General features: G+C 47.4%; 1 protein-coding gene across 1 annotated transcript in view; it reads left to right on the forward strand.

Annotated features, from left to right (window-relative positions):
- Window positions 1-317: 317 nt before the first annotated feature.
- Window positions 318-18,521, forward strand: part of Zfhx2 (zinc finger homeobox 2) — a 35,140-nt gene continuing 16,936 nt past the window's right edge. Inside the window, exon 1 of the mRNA XM_013025347.1 lies at window positions 318-623. The gene's annotated coding sequence lies outside the window, so the exon portion shown is untranslated. The remainder of the gene's footprint in view (window positions 624-18,521) is intronic.

The following is an 18,521-nucleotide window of genomic DNA, read 5'->3' on the forward strand; positions in this document are numbered from 1 at the left end:
CCCTGGACACGGGTAGCCAGCAGGTCCTGGCCCTGAACCAGGATTCAGCGAGCCCTGCGCGAGCATACCTGAGGCGGGAGTGGGGGGGAAGAGAATGGGGGGGGGGCGGAGGGTGCGTGCTGACTACAACTCCCGGCACGCACCGCGGCGGACAGGCTGCTGCACCTGCTCAGTGGGGCCGCCCCGGGCGCCTGGGTATTGATTATTCCATTGTGTGGGACGCCTCGGCTCCAGCCAGTGAATGAGGCGGAGGAGTGAGGGCAAGGAGGAGGAGGGCGAGGAGGAGGAGGAGGAGAAGGAGGAGGAGGAGGAGGCAGGGAGCGAGCGAGTGCCCAGGGTGAATCAATGGAAACCCCCTCACGAAGCCGGGAAAACACTTCAGCCGCAGCCAAATAGCATTGATTATTTTCCTTCACTTCCCTCACCGCCGTGAATTTATTTATTTATTTTTTTTTCCATCTCCGTCCCTGACGCCCCGGAGCGAGCGCTGGAGGGAGGGAGGAGGAGGGGAAAAAAGGAATCAACACATCGGAGAAGTCCCTTGCAAGAGCCGCCCCCTCCCCTCCCGCCTCGCGCGGCTCGGCGGCCGCGGTTCGACTCCCGTCCCTGCTTCCAGCTGAGGTGTAAGTGCATCGATTTCCGATGCTGCTGGGTTGGTTGTGTTTTTTTTATTTTTTTTTTCCCCTCTCCCTCTCACTCTTCTTCCCTTCCTTGCTCTTTGGAAGCTCGAGACCGAGAGGAGAGGAGGCGCTCGGAGGCTGCCGCTGGAGGGGACGGAGAGGGACGGGAAGGGGCTGGGGGAGGGGGACACGGACAGACGGACAGACGTACCGGGGAGAAGTGGGGGTGGGCGTGGGAGAGAAGACGTGAGAGTGTGTGTGGGGGGAATGCCGGGGTGGTGGGAGAGACAGCGAAGGGAAAGGCAGGGGCCAGCCCAACAGACGGAGGGTAACGAGACTAGACGGACCGCGCCGAGCCTTACGGGGATCGGGGTTCTTGGAGGGAAGGGGAGGCCGGGTGAGTGCCAAGGCTGGAAGTACCAGCCCGGAGGGGCCGGGGTCACACAGGCCTCCCGCCGACTGCGGGATGGAGAAGGAACGTGGGCCCGGAGGCTGATGGATGGGCTAGCGCGCTAGGGTGCCGGCTGGGAGGGGACTATGGATACTCTCAATTTTCGTTTTTGCCGGAAGTTGAGCTTAAATTTTTTTTTTTAATTGGAAAAGGTGCGAGTAGATGAGGGACGCTTCGTTCAAGGTGAAGCGTTTTTGCCTTGCCCTCTCCACCCCGACTCTACCTGCTCATTTTAAAGCACTGGACCACGCTTCTGTCTGTCTTTAGCCCCGTTGATCTCTGTCCGTGTGTCCCCATCTCTTGGTTTTGCCATTCTTCTACCTGTCTTCCCCACCCTATCCATCTCCAGTTGTGTGCCACTGTCTCTACTGTGACTTCTCATCGAGTGATCCTCTCCCTGTGTGCCCCTGTCACTATGTGTCACACCTTGGCTGCCAGACTGTTCTGTCACCTAGAACTATGCCATGCTCCCTCCTTGAGGATAGGTCCTGATATCTGTGGCCTTTTCAGCTACTTTGGAGTTTGCTTATCAGCTATGCTTGTAGTAGTCACTGGTTAGGGGCCTGAGAGTACCAAAGGGAATAGAGGTATGTGTCTCCTCCCAAAGACACCAGTGCACCTATTCTACGTGACCAGGACAACCTCCCCTTCCACCTTAAGCACAGAAGCTTTGGAACTTCCTAGAATTGCTGACTGTCCCCTTGCCATGTGCCCTCCCCATCAGGACTCACTGTGGGCCTCTCCTATGCCATTTGCCTTTGGAGGAGCTTCCCACCACAAACCTCCTTCCTGCTGACTTAATTTTCCTCCCTTCCCCCACTTTACCATTGAATGTATTTTTTCATTTCCCATTTATTTCAGCCCATTTTTCTATCCTTGTAGTCCTCGGTCTCCTTGCTTATTCTCCGTCTTTGTTCCCATTATTCCTACCTTTTCTCTTTGGTCACCCTAAGTTTCTTTTATCCGTTGCCCAACATTTTAATTCCAGCAGCAGAAGATACCACAAGCAAAGGGCTCAGAGAGATGGGAGATGGGGTTCATGAAGGCACATAAAAAGGCCAAGAAATCAATTCAGTGGGCTTCCAGGGGCTTGTAACCCCTTCATCATTCAGTGCCATTATGTCAGTTAACTGTCAACTTTGATTTTATAAGGGTATGTGCTCTAGGACTCTAGGCTCCACCCTGCCCGCCTGCCCCTCATCTTCTCATCCTTCAGTTCATTTTACATATCAGTGGTAGGTTTTTTTTTCTTCACTTTGTAGTTCATTTTTCTCCTGGGCTCCTGCTATGATGATGTTTAGATTGAACACGAGATAGTTTTTATTATTTTGAGAGAACCTATGGTACATCAGGGTCATTCAGCCTGAGGAATGGTAAAAGTGGACAAATGGTCTGAATAGTTTATCTTGGTTTTAAGGCCAGCATTGTTTTTGTAGACATCAGAAGTGTGAATAAAAGGAGAAGATAGATATGGGCAGATAATGGAATATTTCCTAGGTGAACAGAATTATGGAAGGGAAAGAGGAGGCCGGATGCACTAGAAATGTATGTAGAGAAATGTATGATGTGAGAGACATGTAAAGGAAGGAAGAAAATCTATGCAGAATGGGAGCAGAAGAAATGAGTGGTGATTCATGAAAAATTGAGAGAATGAAGTATGAGTTAATAGCTATATATGGAAAAGGGAAAAGAAATGACAGGATATTCCTAAAGAGCAGGTTTTTTAAAAAAGCAATATGAAATACAGTAGTAAATGGGAGAAGAGAGGATTTGAAGAAAAAGATGAGAAGGGAAAGACTATGGTACAAAGAAGGTAAATGGATGGTGAAGATAGGAGTGCTGAAGCAGATCAGAGCTGCAGAGCTTACTGGGGAAGAGAGGATGAGATTATCAAAGGAAACAAATGCCTCTGGTGTGAGGAGGACCCAGCAGAGACCAATGCAAAGAAACCACTGCAGGGGGTAGGCGATTTGGGGAAAGGAAAAAAAAAAGGCATAGCAGAAATACCACGAGGATAGTGTGGCTATGTCGAATGGAGAGAAAAACCTTATAAGCATTCATTTCATTGGCCGCATTCTCCACTTTACCAAAGGCCTTTGCATTTCATTCTTAAGCCAGGAGAACACAAGCAAAGAAATAGAAAAGACAGAATTTCCATTTACTTCAACTGACAGGAACTTGACTCTTCCTAGCCCCCTGAGGATCAGACTTCAGGCTTCTGATGTCATAAATTGCTCGTGTTGCCTTGGCAACTTGACAGGGTTCCTCCCTCCATGATGTCAAAGGCAGCTGGTGTTACCGTGTGAACCATACAGGAACAACCTGCTGCTTTGCTGGAAAACTGCATTACTTGTCGGGTTGGGGCTCTAGGGGGGTCAAATCTGCAGGATTCCTGAGGGGTATCTTAAACTTACTTTCCTGGGGCTGTTGGGAGCTCAGGACAATCGCTGTCCCCAACTACTCCTGTTTGTGAATGTCTGAGGTTTGCTAGGACTGACAGAAGCAAAAAATGGGACCTTGGGAGAGAGTAGGCCTTAAAGTCCTGATGGTAAGACTGATAGGTGGTCAAAGAAGAAAGAAAATTGGAAATGGCAGTTACAGAGCAGCTGAAAAGGAGAAGGGCTTTGTAAGCAGGCACAATTGTTGCAAATATCAGAGGAAGCTGGCTTTAAGTTTGAAAATGGAAGCAAAGCTGGGAAAACAGTGAGGGGATCAGAGCAGTGGTAGAGCACATTGGAATTCGGTTGTAGATAAAGTGGGGAGAAATGGTCTTAGTGAGGAGACTAAGCTGTCTGGTTAGAGACACAGGGTTGGATACAGCGTTACAATGGTCATTTGAGCAGGGGTTGCAACTGTCTAGTTTCTGGTTGTTTTCAGCACCTCGCAGAGTATCTTATCACATGGAACAGGCTTAATACTTACTAAAAGTAGTCTACATTGGACTCTACCTCCAAGACCTACATCTTCATAAAATGGGCTAGTTGGGAAATTGGAGGGAAGGGCCAGAAGGAAGGTAAGCCGGCAACAGTAAGATCTGAGGTAGAGAAAGGCAAGGGACTGGGTCAGACACACACGGAGACAGCCAGGGCTAATTCTCTAGCTGAGCTTGGAAATGTATAAAGAGATAATGGGAGGAAAACATGAAGGAACCATCCTAGAAGCCCAAAAGAAAGATGCAGATGGGGACAGAGAAAGAGGTGGTTTCCAGAGAAGGTTGAGTTGTTTCCAAAGACAGTAGCTAAAACAGAATTGAAGTATCTCCACCCCCATTCTCCAATCATAAAACTACAATGGAACCAGTCATCCCCCTGTCCCTACATAATAACCAACAATGGGATGGCAACAACTCAATGAATAAATCAGGACTAGAACTATCCTTAAGCACCTATCCCTGTAAACCCAGGTGGTTGTGAGAAAGTCATCATTGGTCAAATGGACCAAAGGCAGGAGGCAGAAATTCCTGCTGCCCAGACTTTGATGTAAAGACTGTAAGGGACAAGCTGGGCACCGGTGGCTCACGCCTGTAATCCTAGCTACTAAGGAGGCTGAGATCTGAGGATCACACAGTTCAAAGCCAGTGCAGGCAGGGATGTACGTGAGACTCTTACCTCTAATTCACCACCAGAAAGCCGGAAGTGGCACTGTGGCTCAAGTGGTAGAGTACTCGCCTTGAGCTGAAAAGCTCAGGGACAGCACCCAGGCCCCAAAGTTCAAGCCCTACAGCCAACCAAAAAGAATGTAAGGGATGGCCTTGACATTTGACTGACCATTGCTGAAAATCCAGAAGAATCTAGAAGGAATAGCACGATATATAGAGCTCATCACAAGGGTCAGAGAGGTCTAATCTGTTATTGCAAAAAAGAGTCAAAGACTCAATGGTGAGAAATCTAGAAATATAGGGAGAGGAAGGGGAAGATAGGGGGAGACAGTGCTGCAGCTCTGGGGAAAGAGTCTGACTCTATAAGAAAGGCCAGAGCGGCAGAAGAGACTGGTGGATGAGGGCTTAACAGGAAGACAGTAGTGGCTGTATGTGCTGTCAGCCACAGCCAGACTTTAGCTGCTCATATTTTGTAGCATGCGACAGGCTGTCGACACAGCGGTCTTTTACCTCACCGTTAGAAACTCATTTCATTGATTTTTCCATCTTTCTTCTCAGGCTTCTCACACTAAGCTTAGACATCCCACCACCCACTTTCCCAGAACCCCTTGCTTCTCCAGGGAACTACCTTCCTATCCATCCTTCTTGTATCCTAGGCTAGGGATGGTGACCGATGTGAAGTTGACTTTGAGCAGGTGGATCTTTTTTATCACCAAGCTATGTCAGTGAGAACTACACACACCTACAAGACATTAATTAGTTTTATAATTCCTACCGAGAGCACAGTACCCCTTAACATTCCCCGCTCTCCCCAAAGTCAAATAAGAGAATAGGAACTCTCCTCTGTGTTTGAGCAGGAATATGGGATTACATCCTAGCTCAAATTCACATCCTGAAATTCACGGCAGGGCCACCCACTAGAATGGTATATGCATGGGACCTAGGTAACTAGGACTTAATTGTTCAAGGTATGCAGAAGCCAGCCCTCCACCGATAGAAGAGAGAGTGTGTAGGGTCTGGGCCTGGGTAGCTTGTTCAAGTGAAAACGCAGAGAGGCAGGATGGGTGTGGGCCAGAATTTTTTTCTTTCTGTGTACACATTTCCCCAGGGTCTCCTTCAGTCACAGCTACTATCCTCAACCTCTCCCTTTGGGGCTCAGCTTGGGAGAAAGGTCAAGAGTCAATTGCTAGTCATTTGGCTTCTCAATGCAGGAGGGCAGAGGGTAGGAGAAGAGTGTTGGATCGTGTTTCCCTGGAGGCAGTGATAGGGAAAATGCCATTTAGATTCTCAAAATTTTCATTCCTTGGTTTGTCTCTTACAAAAACCCAAAGCCCTCTCCCCAGTCCTTCAGTGCATTTTCTTGAGGCGTGGGTATAAATTTAGGTTTTCTGTGTCCTCGATAGATCAACCTCCTGCTTCCTGCAGCTTCTCTTCATCTCATGTTGTTAAAACTGGATGCTTGGGCCACAAATGCCTTTTGTTCACCTCAGTCTTCTTCCGGCTACATGGTTTCCAAAACTAGCCTGGCACTTCTTTAGGGAAGACGTGCCTTAGGCATTAGAAAGAAGGAAGAACAAGAGGGAAGGAGAAGAAAGTGGTTCAGGACAGACGGAGCCAGGAGAGTCTGACAGCAATACAGGGAGTGACTTGGAGATAAGAGGGAGCCTGAGAGATGGCCGTGATTTAAATGAAAAGGTAATGGAGGCTATTGGCTGTGAGGACTAGGAAAGAGTTTTACAGAAAGCCAGGAGGAGGTAGAGGAGAACAAGGAGAGGGGAGAATGGGTGGTAGTAAGGTCCAACTGAAAAGCTACACCATGGCCTCAGGTCAGTCCTGAGTTCAAGCCTTGCTGGCTTTGACCCTTGTGGGAGGAACTGAAGTGGCAAATTAATGATGATAATGAAGTCACTGTGCCTTGTTTGTCTTTGCTGGTTTCCCCTTGAGATTTGTCCTTTGGTCAGACAGGGCAACATGGGGGAGGGGAAGGACAGCAGCAGCAGCAGGGGGGGAGGGGTGCAGGAAAAGAGGATGGAGAAATGGAAATGTGGTGACAGATCAGTGTGTGTGTGGAGGGGGGGGATAATGGGGAGGACGTGGAGTGAAAGGAAAGGAACCCAGGAATGGAGAGACAGAGGGAGATGTGAAAAGGACAGAGGAGTGGAAAGGTAGATGGGGAAGGGAACAATGGGGAACAGGCGTGAGAAACCTGCAGCCAGGAGAAGGGAGAAGGAGATGAGGAATGGATCAGTGGCAAGCCAGAGGGAAAGAATGTGGCCAAGGCTGTGAAAGCTGCAGCTGGTGGCCTGTGGGCAGGGCTTCATCTCCATCTCTAATGGCTGTGAAATGAGGTTAGCTCCATTATAGGCAGGGAGAGTGTAACAAGATCACACTCATTAGGGCCAGGCCATCCCAGTAATTACCACCACCCCAAACACTCCCGTGCCAGCCACCAACACATATAGGCATTATAGTAACATACTGCACAAGGCACCCTGATGATAAATGGAAGCCCAGGGCCCACACAGGAATAACCTCAGGGTCTACGGGAAACCTGGCAGGGGTGAGAGCAAGCATCTCCACTAGTGCTCAAAGAGGCGCTACACCCAAGCAGCCAGCCTTCCCCATGCACACAATCAAAGAGCAAATTTATACATAGCCCCCCCCTCCCACTCAGAAAATAAGGCATGTGGATGGTTTATCATCGTTTCTATTTATTGATCACAACCAAAATGCCAGTGTTGATAATGATCATCTCAAAGGACACCACTCCATGAAGTACTCTTTCCATTTTTCTATGAAGAATTGAAGTTTTAAGCAACTTAGTTGAGGCCATTTATGTCTGAAGAAATAGAGTCAGAATTGAATTCCTGGTCTGTTAGATTCTGGACTTTCTAAAGGCTGTGGGGTTTTTGTTTTCTTTTGGTGCTAGGATCATAAACATTCCCAGCTCCAAGGCTGGGAATGTTTTTTAAATAATACCAGATTGCTTGTACTGTGAAATTCATATGCTAATATGGATACATATGTATAAACTTTGAATTTTTTCATGTGTGTATGTATGTGTGTATGCATGCATGCATGCCTATGTGTATGCAAAAACTGGGGCTTGAACTAAGGGTCTGAGTGCTGTCCCTCGGTTTATTTACCCAAGGTGCTCTACTACTTGAGCCACAGCTCTACTTCTGATTTTTTGGTGGGTAACTGAAGATAAGAGTCTCACAAGACTGTCCTACAGTCTATCATCAAACCTTGATCCTCAGATATCAGTCTCCTGAGTAGTTAGGATTATAGGTATGAGCCACTGGTACATGGCTGAGATTTAGTTTTTTTGTTTTGTTTTTTTTTGTCGGTTGTGGGGCTTGAACTCTGGGCCTGAGTGCTGTCCCTCAGCTCTTCAGCTCAAGGCGAACGCTCTACCACTTGAGCTACAGCGCCACTTCCGGTTTTCTGGTGGTTTATTGGAGATAGGAGTCTCATGGTCTCTCCTGCCCGGGCTGGCTTTGAACCACGATCCTCAGATCTCAGCCTCCTGAGTAGCTAGGATTACAGGTGTGAGCCACCAGTGCCCGGCTTGAGATTTAGTTTTTTTGAGGTACTGGGAATCAAATTCATGGCCTTGTTCATGTAAACCAAAGCTATATCCTTAGTCCAGACTTTCAATTTAAGAGCTATCACAAATGGCTACTTGCATCATTACCATCATCCAAGTAACCCTCCCTACCTGATCTCTCTCCCAGCAAACAGAATAGCCAGTAAGCCTTCATAGACTTCGGCATGAGTGGCGTTCATAGAGTTGAATAGAACAACTAACTGGCCTATCTTACACTAAGAAATGAACTGGGAGACCACATAGTACCTCCAGATGCAAAGAGGAGCATGAGAGTATATGGTTCCAGGCAACACACAAGGGCAGAGTAACAACCATATCCAAAACCTTATTCAAGGGCTGGGAAGGTGGCTCAGTAGTAGAGCGCTTGTCTTGCATGCCTGAGGCCCTGGGCTCGATTCCTCAGCACCACATAAGCAAAAAAAAGAAAATTTAAGCCGGAAGTGGTGCTGTTGCTCAAGTGGTTAGAGCGCTAGCCTTGAGCTGAAGAGCTGAGGGACAGTGCCCAGGCCCAGAGTTCAGGCCCCACGACCGGACCCCCCCCCCCAAAAAAAAAAAACCTTATTCAAAATACATGCCAGAGTTAAGAAGCTCACAAAGTAACCCAAGAGCAGGGTCTTGTAGTCAGTTATGTGAATTCCAATCTTGCCTCTAATTTCTAAATGGGAGGACTTAAAAATCATATAACCCATTATCAGCCTGCTTCCATATTTATAAAATGGGAAAGAGGCTATATGTACTCCTAGGTTGTAGTGGATTAGTGACATGATACATGCTGAGCTTTCCACACAATGCCTGTCACATGATAAACAGTGAAAAATATTGGCTTTTACTATTATTTGGTTTTTTTTTTTTTTGGGTCCGATCGTGGGGCCTGAACTCTGGGCCTGGGCACTGTCCCTCAGCTCTTCAGCTCAAGGCTAGTGCTCTACCACTTGAGCCACAGCACCATTTCCGGCTTTTTTCTTTTTGCTTATGTGGTGCTGAGGAATCGAACCCAGGGCCTTGAGCATGCAAGGCAAGCGCTCTACCACTGAGCCACCTTCCCAGCCCCTAAATGAATGTTTTGTTTGTTTGTTTTTGTCGGTCGTGGGGCTTGAACTCTGGGCCTGGGCACTGTCCCTCAGTTCTTTGTTTGTTTTTTTTTTGTTGGTCCTGGGGCTTGAACTCTGGGCCTGGGCACTGTCCCTCAGTTCTTTGTTTGTTTTTTTTTTGTTGGTCCTGGGGCTTGAACTCTGGGCCTGGGCACTGTCCCTCAGCTCTTCAGCTCAAGGCGAGCGCTCTACCACTTGAGCTACAGCGCCACTGGCTTTTACTATTATTGCAAGTACTACCTATCCTAAAATTTAGGAAGATAAGTATTTTGGACGTTGGAATATTTGTGTATTTATAATATATCTCTGGGAGGGGATCCAGGACTAAACCTGACATTCACTTGTGTTTCACATATACTTTATACATATAAGCCTGAAGGAAATTTTATGTAATGCATCTGCACTTTGTTTATGACTCCTTACATGATATTGATGTCATATTGGTGATCAAAAGGTTTCTGATTTTGAAATTTTCTTTTTTTCAGTGCTGGGAGTTGAACCCATTGCCTTGTACATGCTAGGCAAGCACTCTACCACTGTTCTACATCCTCAGCCCACACTTTGGATTTTCAGATAGGGATGCTGAACCTGGAATATGTGTAATAGTAGTTTAAATAGAATTAATTATATAACATAGGTTCACATTAAATCAAAGAACCAGAAAGACTTAATCTGTTACAATGGCACCCTTCCAAATAATTATAGAAGAGTTGCCTACAAATTCTTCTAAACTCAGGGAGATCAAAGTCTTCCAGGGAGGTCCACTATGCCAGGATTAGACAGATTCCCGAGTCTGAATTGAAGGGCACGACCCCCCTGACCTCCCCCTAACAAGTATTCATACAAAAGAATGTGGTTGCTAGCTTGAACACACGAATCTCTCTAGTGTACTCACTGTAAAATGACACATCTGTGCAGTAGAGCACTTCCATACTGATATCATAAAGCACATAGTAATTTCTGAGTCATGAGGGAGATGCCTAGGCAGGCTGTTCCTTTCCTGGACATGGATACCCGCCCTCCCCAGCAGCAGGTACTCTGTAACACACTCAAACAAGTCTATGCACATGTAAATGTGTAGTTTTAGCTCAGCCTCTCTTCTACCCCTACCTCCTCCCTACCCATTCTCATCTTCTTCCACAGTCTCGTGTTTCTCCTCACATTTCACCCGCTTCTCTCCATACTCACCTTAAACATACCGCAAGGTATAAGAGCCTTTTTGCTGCCCCTTTCTCACTGGGAACAATCCACCAGCCCAACCCAGTGCCACGGCTGGGAGGTCTGAAAGAAATCCAATATTTACATATGCAAATCAAGATCTCCTTACTTCCTTACCTCACCTCTCACTTCCTCCTTTTCTTTGCCTTCACTGTCTCTTTCCTTACCTTTTGTGACATTTTTTGGTTACTTCATTTCCTGCCATTTTTTTCTCCTTTGAACAAAACTTTCCTTGAACAAAGTGAGTAAAGTACTGTGGGCAGAAGGGAAGGAAAAGATGTAGGACAATGGAGATATAGTATTTTTTCTTTTTCTTTTTAAACATAAAATGTAAGATTTAGAAGCCATGGGTGGTGGTGCACAATCTAATCCCAGCAGGAAGGCGAAGGTAAGGATCATAAGTTTGAGACTAGCCTGGGCTGTACAGCGAGACCCTGTCAGAAGGAAGGAAGAAAAAAGGAGAGAGAGAAAGAAGAAAATGATGATTTTTAAGTGGAAGGAGAGGCCATAGTAGGGTTTTTGTTGTTATTGTTTTTTGTGCCAGTCTGGGGGCTGGCACAGTCCTCAGGGTCTGGATGCTGTCCCTGAGCCTAGCGCCTTACCACTTGAGCCACAGCTCTACTTCTGGCTTCTGTGGTGGTTAATTGGGGATAAGTGTCTGGCCCAGGCTGGTTTTGAATGGTGATCCTCAGATCTTAGCTTCCTAAGTAAGTAGGATTACAGGTGCACCTGGCTTGTCTTCTTTTTTTTTTTTTTGCCAATCATGGGGCCTGAACTCTGGGCCTGGGTGCTGTCCCTGAGCTCTTCAGCTCAAGGTAAATGCTCTACCACTTGGGCCACAGCTCCACTTCCAGCTTTTTCTGCTATGTGGTGCTGAGGAATCAAACCCAGGGCCTCATACATGTAAGGCAAGCGCTCTACCACTGAGCCACCTTCCCAGCCTCTGGCGCGTGTGGGTGTGTGCGTGCGTGCGTGCGTGTGTGTGTGTGTGTGTGTGTGTGTACACTAGAGCTTGAACTCTGGGACTCAACATTCTACCATTTGAACTATACCTCCACTTTTTGGCTTTTTATTAGCTAATTGGAGATGAGTCTCTTGGATCTGTCTGTTTGGTCTGGCTTTGAACCCAAGACCCTCAGATCTCACACCCTGAGTAGCTAGTAGTACAGGCATGAGCCATATGCAACTAGCTTCCATAATAGTTTTAATTCAGGCATTAGCTGCTGCTACACCCAATACAAATGTGAGCCTAGGGGCAAAGCTTCCACTCTGCACTGGGTTAATGGGTGTCCATGGCCAAGCAGTCAAGAAGGCCAGCAGCTCTGCTGCTGGAAAGACTAGATTTAAATCCTATCTACCTATTATTCTGCCCTCAATCTAAAAGGGCACAGAGTAGAGAAAGAGTCTGACAAGGGGCAAAATAGAAGAAAACACCTGGCTTTGTTCCAGGAGAGCCAAGACAAAGAGGTAAAGAACTCACCTGCCAGGTGCCGGTGGCTCATGCCTGTAATCCTAGCTACTCTGGAGGCTGAGATCTGAGGATTGCAGTTCAAAGCCAACCCTCACTGGAAAAGTCTGTGAGACTCTTATCCCCAGTAAACCATTCAGAAAACCGGAAGTGGTGCTGTGGCTCAAGTGGTAGAGCACAAGCCTTGAGCTGAAGAGCCCAGAGTTCAAGTCCCACCACCACCACTAACAACAACAAAAAAAGAACTCATCTGATGCCAGTATTTTTGGTATTCCCTGGGAAATGATGTCATTATTCCTATTTTCACAGATAGAGAAACTGAGGCCATATGCAACTTACCAAGGTTGATCTGTAGCGAGTGATGAAGCAGGATGAAACCTGGGTCTGCATGGATCCAAGGTCCATATTCCTTCTCTGCCTTAAGTAATAAAGCTCCAGACTGGGGGCTGTAGCTCAGTGAAGCATGTGTGCTAAGTGTGCAGAAGGGCCTGGGTTTGATTTTCAGTACTATGAAGAGGAAGAAAGCTCCACTAAAGAAAGAGTTTAGCCGGCTGCCGGTGGTTCACATCTGTAATCCCAGGAGGCTGAGACCTGAGACTCACGGTTCAAAGCCAGTCCAGGCAGGAAAGCCTGCAAGACTCTTTTTTTTTTGTCGGTCGTGGGGCTTGAACTCTGGGCCTGGGCACTGTCCCTCAGCTCTTCAGCTCAAGGCGAGCGCTCTACCACTTGAGCTACAGCGCCACTTCCGGTTTTCTGGTGGTTTATTGGAGATAGGAGTCTCATGGTCTCTTCTGCCCGGGTTGGCTTTGAACCGCGATCCTCAGATCTCAGCCTTCTGAATAGCTAGGATTACAGGCGTGAGCCACCAGCGCCCAGCTTCTGCAAGACTCTTATCTCTAATAAACCACTCAGAAAACTGGAAGTGATAGAGCACTCTCCTAGAGCTGAAGAGCTTGGGGATAGGGCCCAGGCCCAGTTCAAGCCCCATGACCAACCAAAAAAAAAAAAAAAAAGAGTTTAGTTGTTCTTTGTACCATTCATTAACTCCCTTTAAGTAGGGGCACACACACTTCATCTTTCCTGGTTCTCTTCCTTTCTTTCCATGGGTACCTTCTCTTGAAGCAACAGGCTGAGATAAAGATGAGAGAAAGGCAAGAATTTCAGAGTTAAGACAAAAGAGCTAGCCAGCTGCTGCTGACTCAGGCCTGTAATCCTAGCTACTGAGGAGACTGAGTTCTGAGGACGGTAGTTTGAAGCCAACCCAGGCAGACAAATCTAAGACACTTTTTGTTGTTGTTGGTGGTCATGGGGCTTGAACTCTGGGCCTGGGCGCTGTCCCTGAGCTTTTCAGCTCAAGGCGAGTGCTCTACCACTTGAGCCACAGAGCCACTTCCAGCTTTTCTGGTGGTTTATTGGAGATAAGAGTTTCATGGACTTTCTTGCCCAGGCTGGCTTTGAACCTCCTGGGTAGCAAAAAGCTGGAAGTGGAGATATGGCTCAAGTGGTAGAGGACTAGCCTTGGGTAAAAAACTAAGTTAAGAGCATAAGGCCCTGAGTTCAAAGTTCTGGTACCAGCACACACAAAAGAACGGAAACTAGAAAGAAAAGATCCTGAATTGGCTCTGAGGAAGGGAAAGCTGATTTGAAACTTAGAAAAAAGGTACACATTTGGAAATCTCTAATGCAGAAATCACTGCATGCAAATTGTAAGTGAATGTTGAGCTACTGTCTGATAAACTGTTTGTAGCCTTTCTCCCTGTAGTCAGATCTGGAGAAAAGAAAGAAAAGCCATGAGAGAGAGAGAGAGAGAGAGAGAGAGAAAGAGAGAAAGTGTGTGTGTGTTTATAGGTTGTGGGGCTTCAACTCTGGGCTTGGGCACTGCCCCTAAGCTCTTCAGCTCAAGGTGAGCGCTCTACCACTGGAGCCATAGCTTGCTTCTGGTTTTCTGGTGGTTAATTAGTCTCACAGACAAAAAAAAAAAAGAATCTCACAGACTTATCTGCCACAGTTGGCTTTGAACTGTGATTCTCAGATCTCAACCTCCTGAGTAACTAGGATTACAGGCGTGAGTAACCGCCCCCCCCCGCCCCCGGGCAAGAAAAGCAGGTTTTCCTTTAAGTTTTCTGGAGGGGATCTGGGGTGCATAAAGTCAAGTATGTCCTCTATCTGGTCTGTCCTGTCCTTGGTGATATTCCCTCTGTGACCACTGGGGAGCACTAGTGTTTCTTTTCCTCTACTGGTCAGCCTGGGGTGGGAGGGGGCTTGTACCGAGGAATCCGGGCCTGCTGGTTGCTGGGGTGGGGGAGTGTCCCGTATGCTTGGCCTCAATGGCCTCCGTTCTGCAAGCCAGTCCCAGCCACACCGACACAGTCCGTTCCTCAGCCTTCATTTTGGTCCTCCTTTTGACCTACCTCCTTGGCTTGACTAATTCTCCAATTAAATGCTACTTCATTCCCCATCTTTAGGCTTTCTACCTGTTTCTGCAGATTCACGATTCACAGGTACACAATTTTGTTTCTGTCTGCCTCATAATCTTTCTCTCTCTCCCTTGGTCCTAGTGCAAGTCTTGCTGCCCCCTGGCTTTCTGGTGTCTTCCATTTCTAAGTACCATATCTGCTTCCCTTTTGCAGTTCAGTACTTACAACTTTGTTTGTTTGGGGGGGGGCGGCGGTACTTCTCTCCTAATTTATCCTGTGGAACAACCAAGAGATCCAAATGTGGAAGGAAGGCAGTTCCAAAACAAAGTCTCTTCTGTTTTCCCACAGCCTTCTCTCATCTCCCCCCTCTCGTCCTCACCCTCATGAGACAATGGAGCATTAGGAGGGAGCTCTGGAGAGCAAGGGCCATTTTGGAACTGGCCTATTCATCTCAGGGGATGACTACACCTTCAGCTCTCCACCCTCCCTCAGCTCCTGGGCTCCCTCCTCCCATCCCCCTCAGTGGCAGCAGCCTTGTAATTTAAAGCTCTCTCTGTCGCCTCTAATGTGATCCTCTCGTTTTATTGACTCTCTCTGCCGTCTGTGGCGCCCCTTCACATCAATCTCCCCTCTAATCACACTGCCGCCACTGCCTGCTCAGCTGCCCAAGCCCTTCTCCTCAGAGGCTCAGTCCGTGCCTCTGCACTTTCCTTTTGGTTATAACCCACCTCCACTCCACAGCGGCTGGCCTGTGCACTTCCTCCTTTGCTACTTATAGCACTAGAATGTCAGGACCTGTGATTGGTCACACACATCTGAGATGATCCCAAGGGAGAGAAGATGCCCTAAGGGAAGCTAGAAACTACCAGGAATAATGGCAGTGGATCTGAGGGTGAACTCTTGGCCTGGGGGTGGCTTGTGGGTGGGAGATAACTTTTAGGTCTGTTACAGTGTTATCTCCATAGGAAGGGTAAAGAAGGGGACAAGGAAATTTAGAGAAGGAAGGAAGAAAAGATGGAGGAGGGAAATGGAAGGAGAAAAAAAAAAAGAAAAAATATTGCTGCAGCTAAAGGTTGGTAATAAATGGGAGGGAGGTGGGGGAGGGGAGCCAGTGTGAGTGTGTTGGGGAAGGGGGAATGCACTGAGGCAGAGATAAATTTGCAATTGAATTTTTTTTTTTCTTGAAGAGGAAGAGGGGTTGGTTAGGAGGTGAGGAAGAGATTTGCAATTTTAAACAGCTGCCAACCAACCCTAGGCCTATTTGGGTCTGACTCACAGCTAGCCTAAAGATTAGCTCCTTTGGCTTTTTGGTTAAGAATCGCCTATCCTTTTCCGGTCTTGAGAATTAAGACTCTGGAGAGGTAATCTGGAAGTTGCTTTTGGGATTGGGGTTTACATCTCCCCAGGCCTTCCCTAAACTATGATGTACAGTAGCTGGAAGTCAAGAGCTAGAGGGAAAAGGAGCTGTCATAGTGTTCAGGACTGTTCCTAGCTCCATCGCTCTGGCCGGGTAGGAAGGAGCATCTTCCATGCTCAGCCCTTAGTTCTTCCAACCCAGTAGAATAGTAAAAGGCAGTGGGGCCTAACCTATAGAAACAAGGGACATGTCAGATTCTCACAAACCAGCATACTTGTTGAAAGCTCCAGCCCAGAAGAACACTCAGACACCAAGTCATATGCAGCAAAGTTTAATGTCAGCAAGCTGACAGACTGTCCCTGTTAGGTAGGGTACAGCAGCCTGTCTGAGTGCAGGGGAGTATTTTATGAGTCTGGGGGTCTGGGGGGTGGAGAATTCCACTAGGTGTGGGGAGTACTCTGCAGCTACCACTGGGGCCCAAGGATAGCACTTAGCCAGGGCAGGGGTTTACTGGTGGCAACAGTTGGGCAGACAGCGTTCTGCTGATGCATCTGGGGTGTGATAGATCACACACATTTGGGGGGAGGGGAGGGGAGTCAATTATGATCAGGCCTGGTCTGCTCCCCTATTTGAGGAAAGGGCTAAGGACCTAAGATGGAGGTTATTAAGTCAAAATGGAGGAAGACATATTAATACTCGTCCCCCTCTGTCCCATCAAGGATCTGGAAAAGGACTACCTTTCTCCAACTGTAGACTTTAGCTTTTTACTTATCTAGGGACAACCCCCACCCCAGCAATTCCTTCCCTTCCCTTTTGGTTCTCCCAACTCCACAACCTCCCTGGCCTTTCACCTCTTTCCCAGGTACTGATTTGCATTCATTAGCATGCTATTCCTGCCCCTCTTAGAGCTCTTTAGTGGCTCAGACTTCATGCCTGGCTAGATCCCCTAAAGGAGGAAATAGAAACAGGGGCTTGCTGGCTGAAGAGGCCAGACCAAGGATTTATTCCAAATGTAGGAATCTAGAGGTGCTGGAGAAAGGTGGCCCAAGGAAAAAAGGTAATCTCCCCCTGAAGCAGTATGGCCTGAGTGCTAGTTTAATTGCTAGAGATCTGCTGACACAGTGGAAGATGGTGTAGATGGCCACCTGGGAGAAATAAGGGATGGAGGCATGGAAAATTGGTGAGTCTGAGAGGAAGCTTTTAGCAAAAAGATCGGGGCAGCATGAGAGCCTTGGTTGCCTAGCCTGAGGATGCAACAATCCAGGATTCCTTGGGGGAAAAAAATTGGGGGGGGGCTCAGTCAGGGGGCTTGAACTTGGGGCCTGAGTGCTGTCCCTGAACACTCTTGCCAAAGGCTACACTCTGAGCCACAGTCCATCCATTTCCAGTTTCTTGGTGGTTAATTAGATAAGAGTCTCACAGACTTTTTTTTTTTTTTTTGCCAGACTGGCTTTGAACTGTGATCCTCAGATCTCAGTCTCCTGAGTAGCTAGGATTACAGGCGTAAGCTACCTGATAGTTTTCTGGAGATTCATTCTGCCTATGTTGTGTCGGGCCCTGTCCTTTTTCAGTTTCATACTTTGGAGCCTGGTGACCATCAATAGCTCTCTTAATCTGTTTCATAGTTGCCTGTCTATAAAATAAGGTTGCTGTGATATTAAAAGAGATAAATGACAAGCATTTAGCATAGTATTAGGACCCTGGAATTTATGCCTTAATAATTATTAGAAAAAAATTGTATGCAAGTACTGGGGTGATCTCACAGACTGGGTGCTGTACCTAAGCATTTTTGCTCAAGCTTGTGCTCTACCACTTGAGCCACATCTACACCTCCAGCTTTTTGCTGGTTAACTGGAGATAAGAGTCTCACAGACTTTCTAGTCCAGGCTGGCTTCAAAACTCAACCCTTAGATCTCAGCTTCCTGAATAGCTAGGTTTACAGACAAGAGCAAGGATACATTATTAATATGACTTTTGGGGGGGCGGGGGGGAGAGGAGGAGGCAACTTAGGGGAGCTAGTGTCTTCTCACTGGCCAGGGAAACTCCAGATATTCCACATGACCAGAGAAGGATCTGGAAGGCATGGGAGCAGCACAGTGTCTGTATGCAGGGGAAGCAGTTGTGACCTGATGTTGGCAAGAAGACCTTGACTTGGGGAATTTATTACTTTAGATCTTAAAATATCTGAAGGTCTTCCCCTGAGTTCATTCAAAAGATATTTATTGATTGTGGCAGGCCTCATTCTCCATACCAATCATGGAGAGATAGATAAAGCAGCCAAGTTTCTGTCCTCATAGAACTTAACCGTCTAGGAGAAGGGAGGAATACCTAGGAGCTGTGGTGCTGGTGGCTCACACCTATCATCTTAGCTACTTTAGGAGGTAGAGATCTCAGGATTGAAGTTCAAAGCCACCCTAGCAGACAAATCTAACAGTCTTATCTCCAGTCAACCAGCAAGAAGCTGGAAGTGGAAGTGTGGATCAAATGGTAAAGCACTATGGGCTGAGAAGGTGGCTCAGTGGTAGAACGCTTGCCTTGCATGCCTGAGGCCCTGGGTTCAATTCCTCAGCACTACATAAGCAAAAGGAAAAAAGCCGGAAGTGGCGCTATGGCTCAAGTGGTAGAGCGCTAGCCTTGAGCTGAAGAGCTGAGGGACAGCGCCCAGGCCCAGAGTTCAGGCCCCATGACCAG

Source organism: Dipodomys ordii, unplaced genomic scaffold (assembly GCF_000151885.1).
Source record: "Dipodomys ordii isolate 6190 unplaced genomic scaffold, Dord_2.0 Scaffold84, whole genome shotgun sequence".
In the NCBI taxonomy this organism is placed as follows: Eukaryota; Metazoa; Chordata; class Mammalia; order Rodentia; family Heteromyidae; genus Dipodomys; species Dipodomys ordii.